Raw genomic sequence first — 16,760 nt, 5'->3', positions numbered from 1 at the left:
GAATATTATGTGATTAAGTGAATTTATCAATTTTTTTTGTCAGAAATAAACAAAAAAGGCCAAGTATATCTCAACTGTTGAAAGGTTAGGAAGTAGATTATCCGAAGGGACCTCGATGCCCTTGTTATAAATCGCCAAAACCTTGCATGCAGGTGTCACAGGAAATTAAGAATGCATGTGGTTTGTTGGCCCTCATAAGAAGGGGATTTAAATCCACATGTGAAGATGTCTCGCTGCAGTCATGTGAAGTTTTAATGAGACTTTGCTTGGAGAGTTGTATGCAATCCTGGCTTCCTTATTTAGGGGAAATAACACTTTCCCTGGAGAGAGTACAATGGAGATTCAACTGACTAGTCCTTGAGATGTTGGATTTGTTTTACAATGAGAGATTGAGGAAATTAGATTTGTATTCTGGACAGTTTGATGGACGAGGTGTGATGCAACTGAAGTATGGCTCATTCTTAGAGGGCATTACAGGGTCAATGTAGAATAAATGTTTCCCTGAACTAGGGACATGATCTAAGTTCAGGGCGAGGCGATTTCAGTCAGAGATGTGATGAAATCTTTTCACTTGAAGGGTGGTGAATCATTGGAATTCTTTCCCCTGAGATTGTGGAAGTTATTTAGTATATTCAAGATAGAAATTGATAAAATTCGGAGGAATAATGACACAAATAAGTGGCATTAAAATAGAATGTCAACTATGATTGCATTAAATGATAGGAATAGGAACAGGAACATGCCATGCAACCTGTCAAGCCTGCTCTATGTTTCCAATTTGAAGGAATAATGACATAGCGTGAAATAATGATTATTCATTCAGATGTGCGTACAGTTTGATTTTCTCTTGAGAACTGTTGATAAATTAAACTAAAGTTCTATAAATTTCAGTCACTGCTCAGCACTTCAGACCAATTATACAGAGGTCCCCTAAGCAGCTTGGAGAGTTGCCTTGGAATCATTTTTTCCTGGGGTGTCAAATGACAAAAACAGTGATTTGCTTCACAATAGCTGCACTTTGTTTTTGTAGTGTCAGTTACTATGGTGCCATTTAGCAACTGATATTTGTGCAAAACATTTTAACCTTGGATAATGCCTTATACAGTTTGTGTCACCCTTGTTATAAATTGGGTAGGAGAATGTTTGATTAGATTAGATTAGATTACTTACAGTGTGGAAACGGGCCCTTCGGCCCAACAAGTCCACACCAAACCGCCGAAGCGCAACCCACCCATTCCCCTACATTTACCCCTTTACCTAACGCTACGGGCATTGGCTTCTCTCCTCTGAGGCTGAGGCTTTCTTTTTTGTTGTGTGCGACACCAGCTCAGCTGACCACACAAAATTCTGAATGTATTACTTTCTCTCTTGATTCGCTTTGAGGAAAACCATTTCTGGTTAACTTGAATGTACCAGTTAACTAATACTTACGACAGACAAGCTCACAACAACAGGCTGCATGTCTGGACAAGATGAACAACTCAATCTGTAACCTAAATTTAAGACCTGTCAAGTCCAATGGCTAACAGAATAGAAAATTGCTGACAAAAGCCATCTACTGATTTTGGGTTTAGGGTTTTTTGATTATTTCATTCACTTTAGGAAATTATTTGAAAGTCAGTCTACATATACAGACCTAGGAACTTGGTTCTCCTATAGACAGCCAGTGCTCAGTCTTTTGTAATTAAGTGGTAATGCAACATAATATCCTCCTGCTGATCATAGTCTTACAAAAACAAGCCTATTTTCTAACAAATCGGCAACAATGTGCCAAAATTCTCCCTTCACAAAGATGGAAGGGAGTCAAGCTATCTTCTTGACCTCCTTTAGGGGAGCAGAAGCTCTAACTTAAGTGGAAATGGGCAAATAAAAGAAAGCAGACAATTTCCTTGTTCGAATTGGCGATACAAGTCTGAACCAGGTTTTAATCAGACTTGAGCAGTGTGTCACCTTTCGACTGTACATTGCCAAAATCAGACTTCAGTCATCCAAGCCTTCATGCTGTCAGATGGTTGATTTCAGATGAGCTAATGACGGTGCATAGTCTTCACCCACAGAATGCCTTGCCTAAAGATATCTGTTTCTCCATCTGTCTATTGGGTTTAGATTGACTTTTGGAGAACATTCTGGCATTTCTAAAATTGGCTTGTTTTCTCCTATACGATCACGCTTAGGAAGTTTTGCATATTCATAAATGCAATTTTCTGTTGTGTATAGTGAACTTAGAAACTGACACTTCACTGTGTAATGGGCCACATGACACATGTATAAGGAAGGGTAAATGCACATAAGTTTTTATAGGTGTTCATTCAGCTTACCATTCAGGGCATCCAAAAGGTATTCAGTGACAAATTTGTTCATGTTATTGAGGTTAAATGCAAATCAGCTGAATTTAGAGGAGCTTGATGAGCTAAATCTTTCTTCCAGGAAATAGGTACAGACAAGAAGGGCCTACACATTTTATGAAACTATGATCTTAATTGTCTTGTAGCCAGCTCCCAGAATGGGTTTGATTTAAATATTTTATTCCTTTGCGGCTATATTTCTTTCCTTAAATCGGTCCATGCTATTTGCTTTCCCAGAATTGTTTTGCAGTTACAGGTTTTCAGCATTTTTCATTTGACTTATTGAACACACGTACCGATTTAAGGAAAGAAATATAGCCGCAAAGGAATAAAATATTTAAATCAAACCCATTCTGGGAGCTGGCTACAAGACAATTAAGATCATAGTTTCATAAAATGTGTAGGCCCTTCTTGTCTGTACCTATTTCCTGGAAGAAAGATTTAGCTCATCAAGCTCCTCTAAATTCAGCTGATTTGCATTTAACCTCAATAACATGAACAAATTTGTCACTGAATTCTTTTGGATGCCCTGAATGGTAAGCTGAATGAACACCTATAAAAACTTATGTGCATTTACCCTTCCTTATACATGTGTCATGTGGCCCATTACACAGTGAAGTGTCAGTTTCTAAGTTCACTATACACAACAGAAAATTGCATTTATGAATATGCAAAACTTCCAAAGCAACTTAATAGGCGTGATCGTATAGGAGAAAACAACACGCCAATTTTAGAAATGCCAGAATGTTCTCCAAAAGTCAATCTAAGAGAGAGCTTCCATAGACAGATGGAGAAACTGATATCTTGAGGCAAGGCATTCTGTGGGTGAAGACTATGCACCGTCATTGCTCGATAATTGATTTCAGATGAGCTAATCACCGTGACAGCATGAAGTCTGGATGACTGAAATCTGATTTTGGCAATGTACAGTCGAAAGGTGACACACTGCTCAAGTCTGATTAAAACCTGGTTCAGACTTGTATAGCCAATTCGCAAAAGGAAATTGTATGCTTTCTTTTATTTGCCCATTTCCACTTAAGTTAGAGCTTCTGCTCCCCTAAAGGAGGTCAAGAAGGTAGCTTGACTCCCTTCCATCTTTGTGAAGGGAGAATTTTGGCACATTGTTGCTGATTTGTTAGAAAATAGGCTTGTTTTTATAAGACTGTGATCAGCAGGAGGATATTATGTTGCATTACCAAAGGCTGAGCACTGGTTGTCTATAGGTGAACCAGGTTCCTATGTCTGTATATGTGGACTGACTTTCAAATAGTTTCCTAAAGTGAATGAAATAATCAAAAAACCCCAAATCCAAAATCAGTAGATGGCTTTTGTCAGCAATTTTCTATTCTGTTAGCCATTGGACTTGACAAGTCTTAAATTTAGGTTACAGATTGAGTTGTTCATCTTGTCCAGACATGCAGCCTGTTGTTGTGAGCTTGTCTGTTGTAAGTATTAGTTAACTGGTACCTGCAGGGTGACATTCAAGTTAACCAGAGATGGTTTTCCTCAAAGCGAATCAAGAGAGAAAATAATACATGCAGAATTTTGTGTGGTCAGCTGAGCTGGTGTCGCACACAACATAAAGCCTCAGAGGAGAGAAGCCAATGCTTTCTCGATGGATTCTAACATTGGCAATTGATTTATTGAAAAATCATCATTGCAGCAGATTACGAACTCTGTTTGAGATACAAATTTTTAGAAACTGTCATAATCAGAGGTTATAGACAAGCAGTAAAATAAAAATCAATTATTAAGTCATGAAGGTGTTGTACAGTTGTGGGTATGTGAGTATACACTGATGTTATGCTAATGCAAAGAGGATTATGTTTGTAAGTTTGGAATGAGAAGTGCATGCACCTGTTTAAAAAGGTGGACTGCTGTAATGGCACGCCAAAGGTGAAATGCTTTGAGAAGTGCTGGCATTTTGATGCTGAGACTGTTGTGTCATCCTTGATGTGAAGTTTTCACCAAGTGAAAGTTGGATGCAAAAGAAACTGGGTAGCATAGTAGAGAAGTCTGTTTTGAATCAATAATGGAACAATGCCTACTTTTCATATTAACTGTAAAGATTTACACAATATGACATATGTCATAAAAATCATCTATATTGGAAATGTCTACATAGTACATTTCTTCTGTTCGTAGCGAAGGCTTGCCCTTACAATCAGATCATTAAACACATGCACGTTTAACAGTTGGTATCTCTAATACAGTTTTCACATCCAGATGTGATCACTGGTTCGACCATTGTTGTTGAGCACAGTATGATGGATTTCCCAGCAGAATTTGTCAGAACCCTTTCTCCTGAATGCTATGACAGGCAAATGAATTGTCACCTTTTTTTTTCCAAAAACAGGAAGCATTTACTAAATGCAACTTGTTGGTATTTCAAATGTCATTTGTGACCTAGAATTACATGGAAATGGCTTATTTTGTCCCAAGTTATCATCCACATCCCCCTTTTCTTTCCCCTAATTTCAGGTATATTATCATCCACATGATCAAATAGCCCAAATGATCTCCAATCTTGAATCCTTCATTCTGTTATTCATCTTAGATTAGATTAGATTCCCTACAGTGTAGAAACAGGCCCTTCGACCCAACAAGTCCACACCGACTCTCCGAAGAGTAACCCACCCAGACCCATTTCCCTCTGACTAGTGCACCTAACACTTGTGAATCTAATCTTGAAAATGTTTAGTTTTCAGCACAATGACTTGGAAGTCAGTAAAGAAATTGAAAGACCACTGGATGTCTCAAAGCACTTGTAGCTAATTAAATATTTTTTCAGTGTAGTCACTGTTGTAATGTTGGAAATGTGGCCCCCTATCTGTGGGCAGAAATCTTCCACAAACAACAACAGGATCCTGACCAGATAACCTGTTGTCTAAATCTGAGGAAAAATTCTTAAACTGGAGACCAGGAATAATTCCCTTGTACTTCTTCAGGTGGTGCAATAAGATTTTGAATGTGTATCTGAGACGGCAAGCAAAACCTGACAACTTATAATTTGAAAGATGGTGGTTGCTAGTGGTGACAGAAGTGTTCACTTTGAGTTTTCAATTGAAGTCTTGGAGTGGGACCTGAAGCCAGAATCAAGTGACTCCAGGGTAACACCTGAATAGGATACGCTTAGTTACTCTTGCTCTCTCATAGAACATAGAAACATACAGCACAGAACAGGCCCACGATGTTGTGCCGAGACTTGATCCTAATGTAAAATATAGTAACTGACCTATGCACCCCTCAACTCAGGGCTATCCATGTGCATGTCCAGCAGTTGCTTAAATGCCACCAATGACTTTGCTTTCACCACGTCAGCTGGCAATGCATTCCATGTATTCACAACTCTCTGTGTAAAGAACCTACCTCTGATGTCTCCTTTATACCTTCCTCCTAATATCTTCAAACTATGACTTCTCGTACCAGTCAATCCTGCCCTGGGGAAAACTCTCTGGCTATTGACTATATGTATTCCTCTCATTACCTTGTATACCTCGATCAGGTCTCCTCTCTTCCTCCTTCTCTCCAGAGAAAAGTCCGAGCTTATTCAGCCTTTCTTCATAAGGCAAGCCCTCCAGTCCAGGCAGCATCCTGATAAACCTTCTATGCACCCTCTCCAAAGCCTCCACATCTTTTCTATAGTAGGGCAACCAGAACTGGACACAATATTCCAAGTGTGGTCTCACTAGGGACTTGTAGAGCTGCAGCAAACATTACGGCTCTTAAACTTGATACCCCTGTTAATGAAAGCCAAAGCACCATGTGCTTTCTTAACAACCCTATCCACTTGGGTGGCAACTTTGAGGGATCTGTGTACTTGCACACCCAGATCCCTCTGTTCCTCCACTCTGCCAAGAATCCTGTCTTTAATCCTATATTCAGCATTTGAGTTCGACCTTCCAAAATGCATCACTTTGCATTTATACAGGTTGAACTCCATCTGCCATTTCTCAGCCCAGCTCTGCATCCTGTCTATGTCGTGCTGCAGCCTGCAATAGCTCTCGATACTATCGACGACACGTCCAACCTTTGTGTCATCTGCAAATTTACTAACCCTCAACCTCCTCATCCAAGTCATTTATAAAAACTACAAAGAGCAGAGGCCCAAGAACAGAATCCTGCAGCACACCTCTAAACACTGTCTTCCAGGCAGAATACTTTCCATCTACAACCACTCTCTGCCTTCTGTCAGCCAGCCAATTCTGAATCCAGATAGCCAAATCTCCCTGTATCCCATACTACCTGACTTTGTGAATGAGCCTACCATGGGGAACCCTGTCAAATGCCTTGCTGAAATCCACATACACCACATCCACTACTCGACCATCATCGACCTGTCTTGACACCTCCTCAAAGAACTCCATAAGATTTGTGAGGCATGATCTGCCCCTCACAAAGCTATGCTGACTGCCTTTAATCACACTATGCTTTGTCAAATAGTTATAAATCCTATTCCTCAGAATTTTTTCCACAACTTTGCTGACCACAGGCGTGAGATTGACTGGTCTATAATTGCCAGAGATTTCCCCATTACCCTTCTTTAAAAGTGGAACAACATTCGCCTCCTTCCAATCCTCCGGTACGACTCCTGTGGAAAGTGAGGAGGCAAATATCCATACCAGCGGCTTAGCAACCTCCTTTCTTGCTTCCAGGAGCAGCCGAGGATAAATCTTATCCATAAATTTTGTATCAGTAGTTCATTGCACTTGACATTTAAGCAAAATAGTGGAAATATGCATTATGGAATAAATCCGTAATCTTAGGAGTTCAGTGAATTAGTCTGCAACTTCTCACTATCATCATCTCTTTGTCATTGCTTCAAAAATTCATTTGGGTTCTGAGAATCACTGCTGTCAGAGCTACTTGTGCAAATATATGAATGACAAAAAAAAACTAACTGTTTTTGAGTAAACTCGTAAGTGTATTTCCCCTCCACCCCTTAGTTTGGAGTTCCCTGGTATTAGAAGCAGTCTTACATGAATGGAAGCTTCAGAATCATTTTAAGACCCTAAGACATTGAAGCAGAACTAGGCCATTCAGCCCATCAATTTTGTTTTGCCATTCAGTGGGGTCATGGCGAATTTTATAATTTCCAATTCCAATTTCCTGACATTTCTCCATAAATTGTGACTCCCTTTCTGATGAAAACAATCTGTCTGTTTCAGCCCTTTACTTGACACAGCTTTTAAAGTCCTTTACAATAAAGAATTCCGCAGAGTCAGTACATTCTGACAGAAGAAATTCCTCCTCATCACTGTATTAGATGTTTGACCCCTTATTATGAGGTTTTGCACTCTAATCGTAGATGCTCCCACAAACAGAAGCAAACTTTCTGTATTTATCCTATCAAGTCCTCGAAGAACCTTGTAGGTTTCAATGTGGTTGCGCCTCGTTCTTCTATATTCCAATTAGTGTTTATGCAACCTGCCTTCAAGCAGAACTGAGAGATACTTCATACATTTGTCTTGTTGTGTCTCCTCCAAATGAGAAACAAATAGCAGTTATTTTCTACTTTTATTCATGGGATGTGGGTGGTGCTGGTGTGCGTTGCCCATTCCTAATTACCCTTTAACCAAATGGCTTACCAGGCCATTTCAGTGGACTGTTGAGTGTTGTGGATTGGAGTCACATGTCAACCAGACTTGGTATGGAAACAGAATTGCTTGCCTAAAGGGCATTAGTGTAGATTAGATTATTGTGTCAGCTTATTGCAGCTGCTGTATGAATTAGGTAATTAATTGTAAGTAAAAACATTGTGGCAGCATAAACAATAGTCCAGATTGTTTTATGTTCTCCATTGGGAAGACGAAGGTCTGAATCAGAATCTGCAAAGGATTTTCATCTTTTTCCACTTATTGTTAGTCAGAGGACTAAACAATAAGCCCTTCAATTTCCATGGTGTCTCTGATACACAAGAGAAAACACTAGTTGTAAGGTAGGATTATTTACTGTTTTGAAACACCAGCTGACAGTGTAGTTTGCGTGTATGGAAGCATGGATATTGTTCATTGATAGTCAGAAATTGTTGACAGTATGTTTCCAGCCAAGGCAAGTACTTTATAGTAAGGACCAAATTAGTAGATTTGGCTCAGCATGAATTGAACATAGTATAACTGGCAGAGAATTCAAAGCAGGCAGCAGACCCAAACCAGTGCAACTCATCTCAGTACTGCCAATGGAATTTGTGAAATCAAGACCAAGCTGCTGAAAGGAATCCTCTCTCTTGGGGAGATGATTGAATACATGAGAAATGTCCTTGGTAACACAAATGACGTATGGTTTTGAAATTTATACTGTAATAGAGAAGCTATTGGATTACTTTGTTTAATGTGATGCACAGGAAATGAAGTTCAAATAGTTCAAGTGAGAATGATTTGATTTGCAGCTCAACAAGATGTGACAAAGGATACTATTCTATCAATGCTGTGTCAAAAATGAAATTGAAATTTTTTTTCAGTGTTCTGTACTTTCCAAAGTATATTACTACTTGTTCATCTGCATTAAATTGCATCTTTCCATTTCACTTGTTTCCCCATCAAGTTTGTGGTTTTGCCAAGTTCAGTATTGTCCTCAAAGTTGAGAATAGTTCTAATGGCAATTCCAAGGACCTCCAGTTTAAAAAAAAAATCATTCATCGCTATTTTCTTCCTCTTCATCTTTATTCCTTACTTGCATATTTATTTTACCATTGCCCCCTTTAATGCTTTTCTGCTTCGATCTTGTAACATCATACATTTTCAACTGCCTTTCAGAGATGTACAGACACAGTTTCTGCAGTTACTTTCAGCATTCTCTGTTACTTCCTTCAGGTTAGTCAGACATGAATTACTTTTAACAAACCCATGCTGGGTTTCGCTTGTAAATCCCATGCTTCTCCAATTCAAAGTATTTTATCTTTAACTTGTCAAGATGTTTAAAGAAAATACAGTTAAGCAGATCTGAAAGGGAAAGTGAAAATTGTTTTTGGAAGGCATTCAGGTTAAGATCTTTTTATTTTAACAGGAATCTATTCAGCAGAAAAAGAATTAGTTGATGCTTCATTATGCTAATCTTTTGTCAGTAAATCACCACAAGTTACCTTTATTTTAGCAACTTCTAAATAAATCTCACAGATAATCAAAGACTGAAATAATTTAAACATTATTGCATGTAGCAACCAAACTAAGACCCCTCCCAAGTAATCAAATCAAGCCCCCCAACACAACTTGGCTGTTAACTGATTTAATGATGGAATCTGGCCAGGATTTCACAAATACTGTCTGTCTGTGGAAGTGTCCAGAGTTCACTCTTTGTGCAGTGTCATTCTTTGAAATTCTGCTACTGACTTATTCTTCTGTTGGATTCTTAGCCAGTTTTTCCTTTCAAGTTTGTAGTGTGACATTAATATTTCAATCGATTCTTTCATCCCAGCATTGATTACGTTTCTGGAGACCTCAAGTCTGTGGCTTGTCTTATCAGAAACAGCTTCCCTGTTCCTTGTCAGATTCAATGTTAGCTGTTTGTTCGAGGATACACCTTTTCCTCCTCAAAATCTTTTGCATGGAAATCTTTGTCCTTTGTGGCAATAAAGCATCCTGTTTATTAAGCAGATGTCAAAGCAGATTTGTTTATATAATCTCACTAAGACTTGGCTAATTGTTTTCAGACTCTATGTAACAGTTTGTCTTTGTCCCTTTAATATCAAGAAACAGTTTATTCCAGAAAGATTTATTGCTGATTTTTTTTTCAATCCATAAAGTTATTTGTTAGGTTCTTTTGCCAAGGTTTCACACGACATGCAATTTGCACACGTCAATGTCTGCAAGCAGTTAAAGTTTATTAAAGCTTGTACAAGCTAGGTGACCCCACTTTGACCTTCGTCACAGGTGTGTGAAGTCGTGTCAAAAGAGGCCCCGAACCAAGGAAACACATCTCCTTCATAGAGGTCAGTTGGTAATGCTCACAGGCACTCTGTCCCCCTCCCCAGCCAAAACAACATGTTACCCCAGGTACAATGGTAGGATGAGGTCAGAGATAATGTAAATACCCTAATCCTGGGGACTTGTTACGCAGACGATTTCCTGACTCTCTGATTCCCCAAGACAATATAGGTGTGAAATGCTCCAGTATCGGGGGATGATCACACAAATGAGTTTGATTGGCTGGGGATGGCTATGAAAGCATTTCTGAATGGAAGGGACTGAATAAGAGTTGAATTCGATAATAGCAATAGAATAGTTGTAAATACCTGCCTAAATGACATGTGGATTACAAAGGATAGTCATCCACATTGCTGCATGCTGTCTGTGAGACAGAATGTCACCCCCACCCACTTCCAGAATGTTCAGCTTCTGGGAGAAAGTTCGTACATTTTAACCCTTTAACATTACATTAATGTCCAGAGTACACTTTAATCTGTGAAGTTTACATTGTCACTACCTCATTATGGTCTTGCTGCTTTTTGAGTTTCAATGCATGTTTTCATTTTATCCCCTCGACAGTCCTATGTTTGATTAAATGGTGGAATTTGACCATTAATTTCAGAAATTGTCAGATTATCATTGTTATATAGCTGTTGTTTAGAGTGATTGGCTTTTGCATATACATAAAAAAATGTATTTCCAATAAGGAAAATAATACAAATGTCAGTGTAATAATCACCTGCTTAGTGTTGAACATTGAGAACTGTTGTGTGTAGGAGTCAAAATTCCAGAAGGTCACACTGTAGGATCAAATGTATTCTAATTCAGTGATGAAGAATAACTCTCTGATTTACGTACAACATTGATCTCCAGCTGGGGACCTCAGCCAACAAGGCATGATGTTTGTGTATTATTTAACTTGTTCTCTTTGGAAATGCGTTTTATCAAAATGAGAACTACAGTTGTCATGTGATTAAATGTGTTTGAGTGGAAGAAGAGTATTTATGTTGCAATTGTATGCAATTTACTACTGTATGTGCCCCATTCCTTTAGTGTGTAAATGCTGTTTAAAACTGTATGTCAACGAGTCTGCTTTGTGTCTGCAAACTGCATAGATATTTGTTTTGATGTCTGCTTCATAACTTGTATCTTACTAATGCAGAGTTAATCCACCGTTGATAACTGATCATTACATCACTGTCATTAATGTGACATCTCAAGGAGGACTATTGTCATGTGTGATCATGAGTCAACTTTGAAAGAGTTCTGTTGTTACACAGATAGCCCTAAGATTGGAGGCTTCGAGGTTGAAGATCTAGGATTGCTCCTTTTTCAGTTTTAATGTTTGTTATGATACTCTGCTGATATAACCTCATTCAACTAAATTTATTTGTATTTTTCTATTAACTTTATTTTCAGAACAAAATCTCCTATGCTCATCTTTTCCTATCCCATAGAATTGCATGAGATTGTTGTGAAATGCAGCATGAATCACACATTAACTCCTTCTGATTTTCTGTTTAGTGCTTGATCTTAGAGTTAACTTTGGTCAGGTTTTTGAACGTTACTGAAATATTGGAAAGATCGTTGTATAGACCTACATGCCATTTTTGGCTTGTTCTTTGTGTAGATACTTGAAATTTAACTGAATGAATGAAGTTCATTCCAACGGTTATAAAGTCATAGTCATAGAGATGTACAGCATGGAAACAGACCCTTTCATCCAACTGTCCATGCTGACCAGATATCCCAATCCAATCTAGTCCCATCTGCCAGCACCCAGCCCATATCCCTCCAAACCCTTCCTATTCATATACTCATCCAAATGCCTTTTAAATGTTGCAATTGTACCAGTCTCCACCACTTCCTCTAGCAGCTCATTCCATACCTGTACCATCCTCTGTGCGAAAAACTGCCCCTTAGGTCTCTTTTATATCTTTCCCCTCTCACCCTAAACCTACGCCCTCTAGTTCTGGACTCCCTGACCCCAGGGAAAAGACTTTGCCTATTTATCCTATCCATGCCCCTCATAATTTTGTAAACCTCTATAAGGTCACCCCTCAGCCACCGACGCTCTAGGGAAAACAGCCCCAGCGTGTTCAGTCTCTCCCTGTAGCTCAAATCCTCCAACCCTGGCAACATCCTTGTAAATCTTTTCTGAACCGTTTCAAGTTTCACAACATCTTTCCGATAAGGAGGAGACCAGAATTGCATGCAATATTCCAATAGTGGCCTAACCAGTGACCTGTACATCTGCAACATGACATCCCAACTCCTGTACTCCATACTCTGACCAATAAAGGAAAACATACCAAACGCCGCCTTCACTATCTTATCTACCTGCGACTTCACTTTCAAGGAGTTATGAACCTGCACTCCAAGGTCTCTTTGTTCAGCAACACTCCCTAGGACCTTACCATTAAGTGTATAAGTCCTGCTAAGATTTGCTTTCTCAAAATGCAGCACCTCGCATTTATTTGAATTAAACTCCATCTGCCACTCCTCAGCCTATTGGCCCATCAAGATCCTGTTGTCATCCTCTTTGCTGTCCACTGCACCTCCAGTTTTGGTGTTATCTGCAAGCTTACTAACTGTACCTCTTACACTTGCGTCCAAAATCATTAATGTAAATGACGAAAAGTAGTGGACCTAGCACCGATCCTTGTGGCATTCCACTGGTCGCAGGCCTCCAGTCCGAAAAACAACCTTCCACCACCACCCTCTGTCTTCTACCTTTTGAACCAGTTCTGAATCCAAATGGCTAGTTCTCCCTGTATTCCGTGAGATCTAACCTTGCTAACCAGTCTCCCATGGGGAACCTTGTCGAATGCCTTACTGAAGTCCATATAGATCTTCTCTACCATCCTCCTCAATCCTCTTTGTTACTTCTTCAGAAAACTCAATCAAGTTTGTGAGACATGATTTTGTTAACTTTGAACTCAAATTGATTGCAAAAATCACTCCTGTGATCTTTTTATTAAACATATTAATTCTTATTACTGGATGACAAAAGGTTCTGAGCAAAATAATTAATTAAGCAAAAGGAACTTTCATTTGTTTTGTAATTAAGTACATGGACAGAATTTGATGCAACTTTTTCTCATTCTCTTCAAAACAGTGTATCAGAAGTCAGGTTGAAAATTGCAGAACCTATTTACTCTTCACCTCAACATTTGCGTTTTTTGTGTCTCTGTGCATCCCTGTTTTCAGGTACAGTATCTCCTTTGCAATTTACATGTAGCAAAAGACTTTTGAAGTGAAGTTATTACCACTTGTACTTCTCTTGGGGAGGGGGGAGGAAAATGTATTCCACTGAGATATTATGAAACTAGTATTTAATGTCAATTAATTTGTAGTAAATTTGAAATGCGGTCTTGTTTTCTTGGTCTAAAAATAAATGTCTCCTGCAAGGAGCATGATGTTTGTCTTCTCAATGAATGAATTTTTTTTATCATAAATGATTCACTGTTTTAACTGTAGTTTCACAGTACTATTCCTGTTATTCTTAAAGGTTCTGAAGTTTTACAATGAGTTGAATTATTAGTAGAGTGTGCATTTAATGAAAGTTGCACGTGGGATTGAGGGTTTGTGGTTCCCACCTTTTACCATCTGCCAGAAACTAAACTGCACCGGTGATCTAAACACTGTGGGTATGTGACCAGGTCAGAGGTTGAGAGTTCTGCAGAACATAACTGTCATGCCAGACTTCTCAAAGATTGTCTACCATCCACAAGTCCTGTGATAGAAGTACCTTCATTTTGTCTGGATGAATGAAGTTCTACTAATGCTTAAGAAACCTGACACCACAGGATAACACAGCTCAATGATTGCACCATCCCCTTAGACTACTAAATTCTAAGTCTGTCTTGAAACAATGTCACATTTAATCGGTCTATTTGGATATACTTTGTATTCATTGTGTCAAAGGTCAGCAAAGGAACAGTGAAGTCCCACCTATTGCTTACAGCACTTTTCTTAGGTATACTGAAGGAGCCAGACCATGTCACAAATATTTCTTTCTCCTGAGCCCATTTTGATTTTGCAGTGGTTTGGAATTATTTCATTATATAGGGAACTGCAGAAAAAGCTTGATTTATTTATTTTGCTAAGGAGTATAGCGCCCTCTGCTGTCCTGTTGCTTCCGTTTAGACTTTGATTTAGACTGTACTTCAGGGGCTTTTCACCAGTCATGGACTCATATTGCACAGAAACATGACTTTCAGTTGACCATGTCCATGCTGACCAACAAACACCAATCTACTCTGAACCCATTTACCTGTACTTCGTTTATAGTGTACAATTTTAATTACTCATCCAGATGCTTCTTAGAGCTCAGAGCAGCAGCAGGAGAGGAACAGAACAGAAATACACAGAGCCTCCAATTGTAGATGTTGGCATGCATTTGGTCAAGTTTTGCTGTCGTTACCCCGCTTGCTTTTTGTCTTGACCTTGTTTATTTCTCTCTCTCTCTGTCTCTGTCTCTCTCTCTCTCTTTCCTCATCCTACACCTCCACTCTGTCCTCCTTCGTGGATAATGGTTGGCTTGCTTTTCTTTTACCCACTCCTGATGTTCATAAGGATTGAGTGTGAGAGTTGGCCATTCATCTGCTCAAGCCTGCTGTGCCATTCAATAAAATCATGACTAATGTGATAGTATCTGCATTCCCTTTGATCGCCTTTCTGGACAGTTTGTGTTGTGCTCACTTTGAAGTTTTTATGCAATACGATCCAACTAAGTAGGTTGTTTGTAAATTCAGATGTATGTTAGGTATTAGTTTTTTAATTAAAAAAGTTTGATTTTTAAGCAATGAGCATTCTTGTTAGTAGCCCCCAATGTCGTCGTTCATGATCGATTGAAAACAAGAGTCCAGAGCTTATATGCATTTAATGGGATATGAATAATTCTGCTAAACTACACCAAGTACACTTCACTGAAGCTCAGTTGGGTTTTAATCACCACATAGAATACATTTCCACTTCGGGAAGAAATGCTTCTCTTAATCACTAATAAAACTGAAGTAGGATTTGGCACTGTACCGAAGTCCCTTATAGCCTGTCAGTATTAAGTTTAAACTTTCTGGAAATTAGGAATGCCTGCCTTGAAGAAGTTTTCCTCCTCTCGCAACATGAATCTCAGAGTCCCTCTCCCACTACAACTCCCAGGTCATTTCCTCTGCCCTGAAGCTCTTCAACCATGTCCTGAAACAAACTCACTACCACAGCCACATTTGCTTCCTCAGTGCCTGCCTCCGTAACCAACTCATCCCACATGGACTCCGGACCACCTTTAAATCAGCAGAGTTTGGACCCGAACAGGACAAACAGTACAGACTACAGATTCAAAAACACCAGCAACAGTTCTCCTTCAAGATCCTCTGCTCCACACTTGCAGCAATGCACCGGCACCTAACCTCTCTCCAGTCAGCCCTGCCTCAGCTGAGGGCTACACTCTGTCAGCATTGCAAAGTACCCACAATGGACTACATCCTCAGGAGAATTCATACTCTCAACAAACAGTATTTCAACTCCATCTCAAACATCAAAAAAGTAAAAGAACAACAAACTTTTATTTACCCACCTCCATAACCAGCACTCCTCAAACATTCCAGAAGATTCCCCCGGTCCTCTGGAACTGCTCAGATGCCATGAGTCATGTGGCTAGTATAGCTGCCACCCCCAAGCTGATTGATGATGTCACTTCCGCCCCCATCATGGCCACTCCCACAACCACTTCCACCCCTCACAATTCCTCATGTGTTACACATGACATCATTTTCGCTCCTCACATCATCGCTGATGTCGCATGCTCAGTGACTTTCACCACCCCTACTGCCGTGTCTGCCACCACTTCCGCCCCACCAACGCCACTCACCTGCATTCTGCTGACAACCCCCCACACATCCCACTGTCACCATTCCCAGCCCCCAGAACCCTGAGGGGAACACCACCCCTGCTCATGACACTACCCCCATTCCTCCCACCATCACACCCACTCCAGTTACTCGCTCCGCCCCCACTCCCAGCTCCACACCCACGCTAGATCCCAGCTCCCAGCCCTGCTGAGTTTTCACCATCCCTCCAGACCTTCCCTTCACTGAGGACAAACGATCAGTCCTCAGCAAAGGACTCACCTTCATCCCCCTCCGTCCACGCATCAATGAATTTAATACACGCTGCGACGTCAAACACTTCTTCCGCCATTTCCGCCTCCAAGCTTACTTTCACAATCAGGACTCCCGCCCACCTTCCGAGGACTCCTTCGTCCACCTCCAACACACTGCATCCACCTGGACAGCCCGTGCTGGCCTATTACCTGCTCTTGACCTCTTCATTTCCAACTGCCGCCGGAACATTAACCGCCTCAACCTGTCTACCCCCCTTCCCGACTCCAACCTCTCACCCTCACAACGCGCAACCCTCCAATCCCAACCTCGCCATCAAGCCAGCGGATAAAGGGGGTGCAGTGGTAGTCTGGCGCACTGACCTCTACACCGCTGAAGCCAAATGCCAA

General features: G+C 40.1%; 1 protein-coding gene across 4 annotated transcripts in view; it reads left to right on the top strand.

Annotated features, from left to right (window-relative positions):
* Positions 1-16,760, top strand: part of mpp7a (MAGUK p55 scaffold protein 7a) — a 419,376-nt gene that overhangs the window by 74,648 nt on the left and 327,968 nt on the right. For all 4 annotated transcript variants that reach the window (XM_060825040.1, XM_060825039.1, XM_060825038.1 and 1 more), the window contains exon 2: positions 13,368-13,459. The gene's annotated coding sequence lies outside the window, so the exon portion shown is untranslated. The remainder of the gene's footprint in view (positions 1-13,367; positions 13,460-16,760) is intronic.

This window comes from Hemiscyllium ocellatum, chromosome 5, assembly GCF_020745735.1.
Source record: "Hemiscyllium ocellatum isolate sHemOce1 chromosome 5, sHemOce1.pat.X.cur, whole genome shotgun sequence".
NCBI lineage: Eukaryota > Metazoa > Chordata > Chondrichthyes > Orectolobiformes > Hemiscylliidae > Hemiscyllium > Hemiscyllium ocellatum.
Note: the sequence above shows the minus strand (reverse complement) of the source record. Positions and strands in the feature narration are given on the sequence as shown.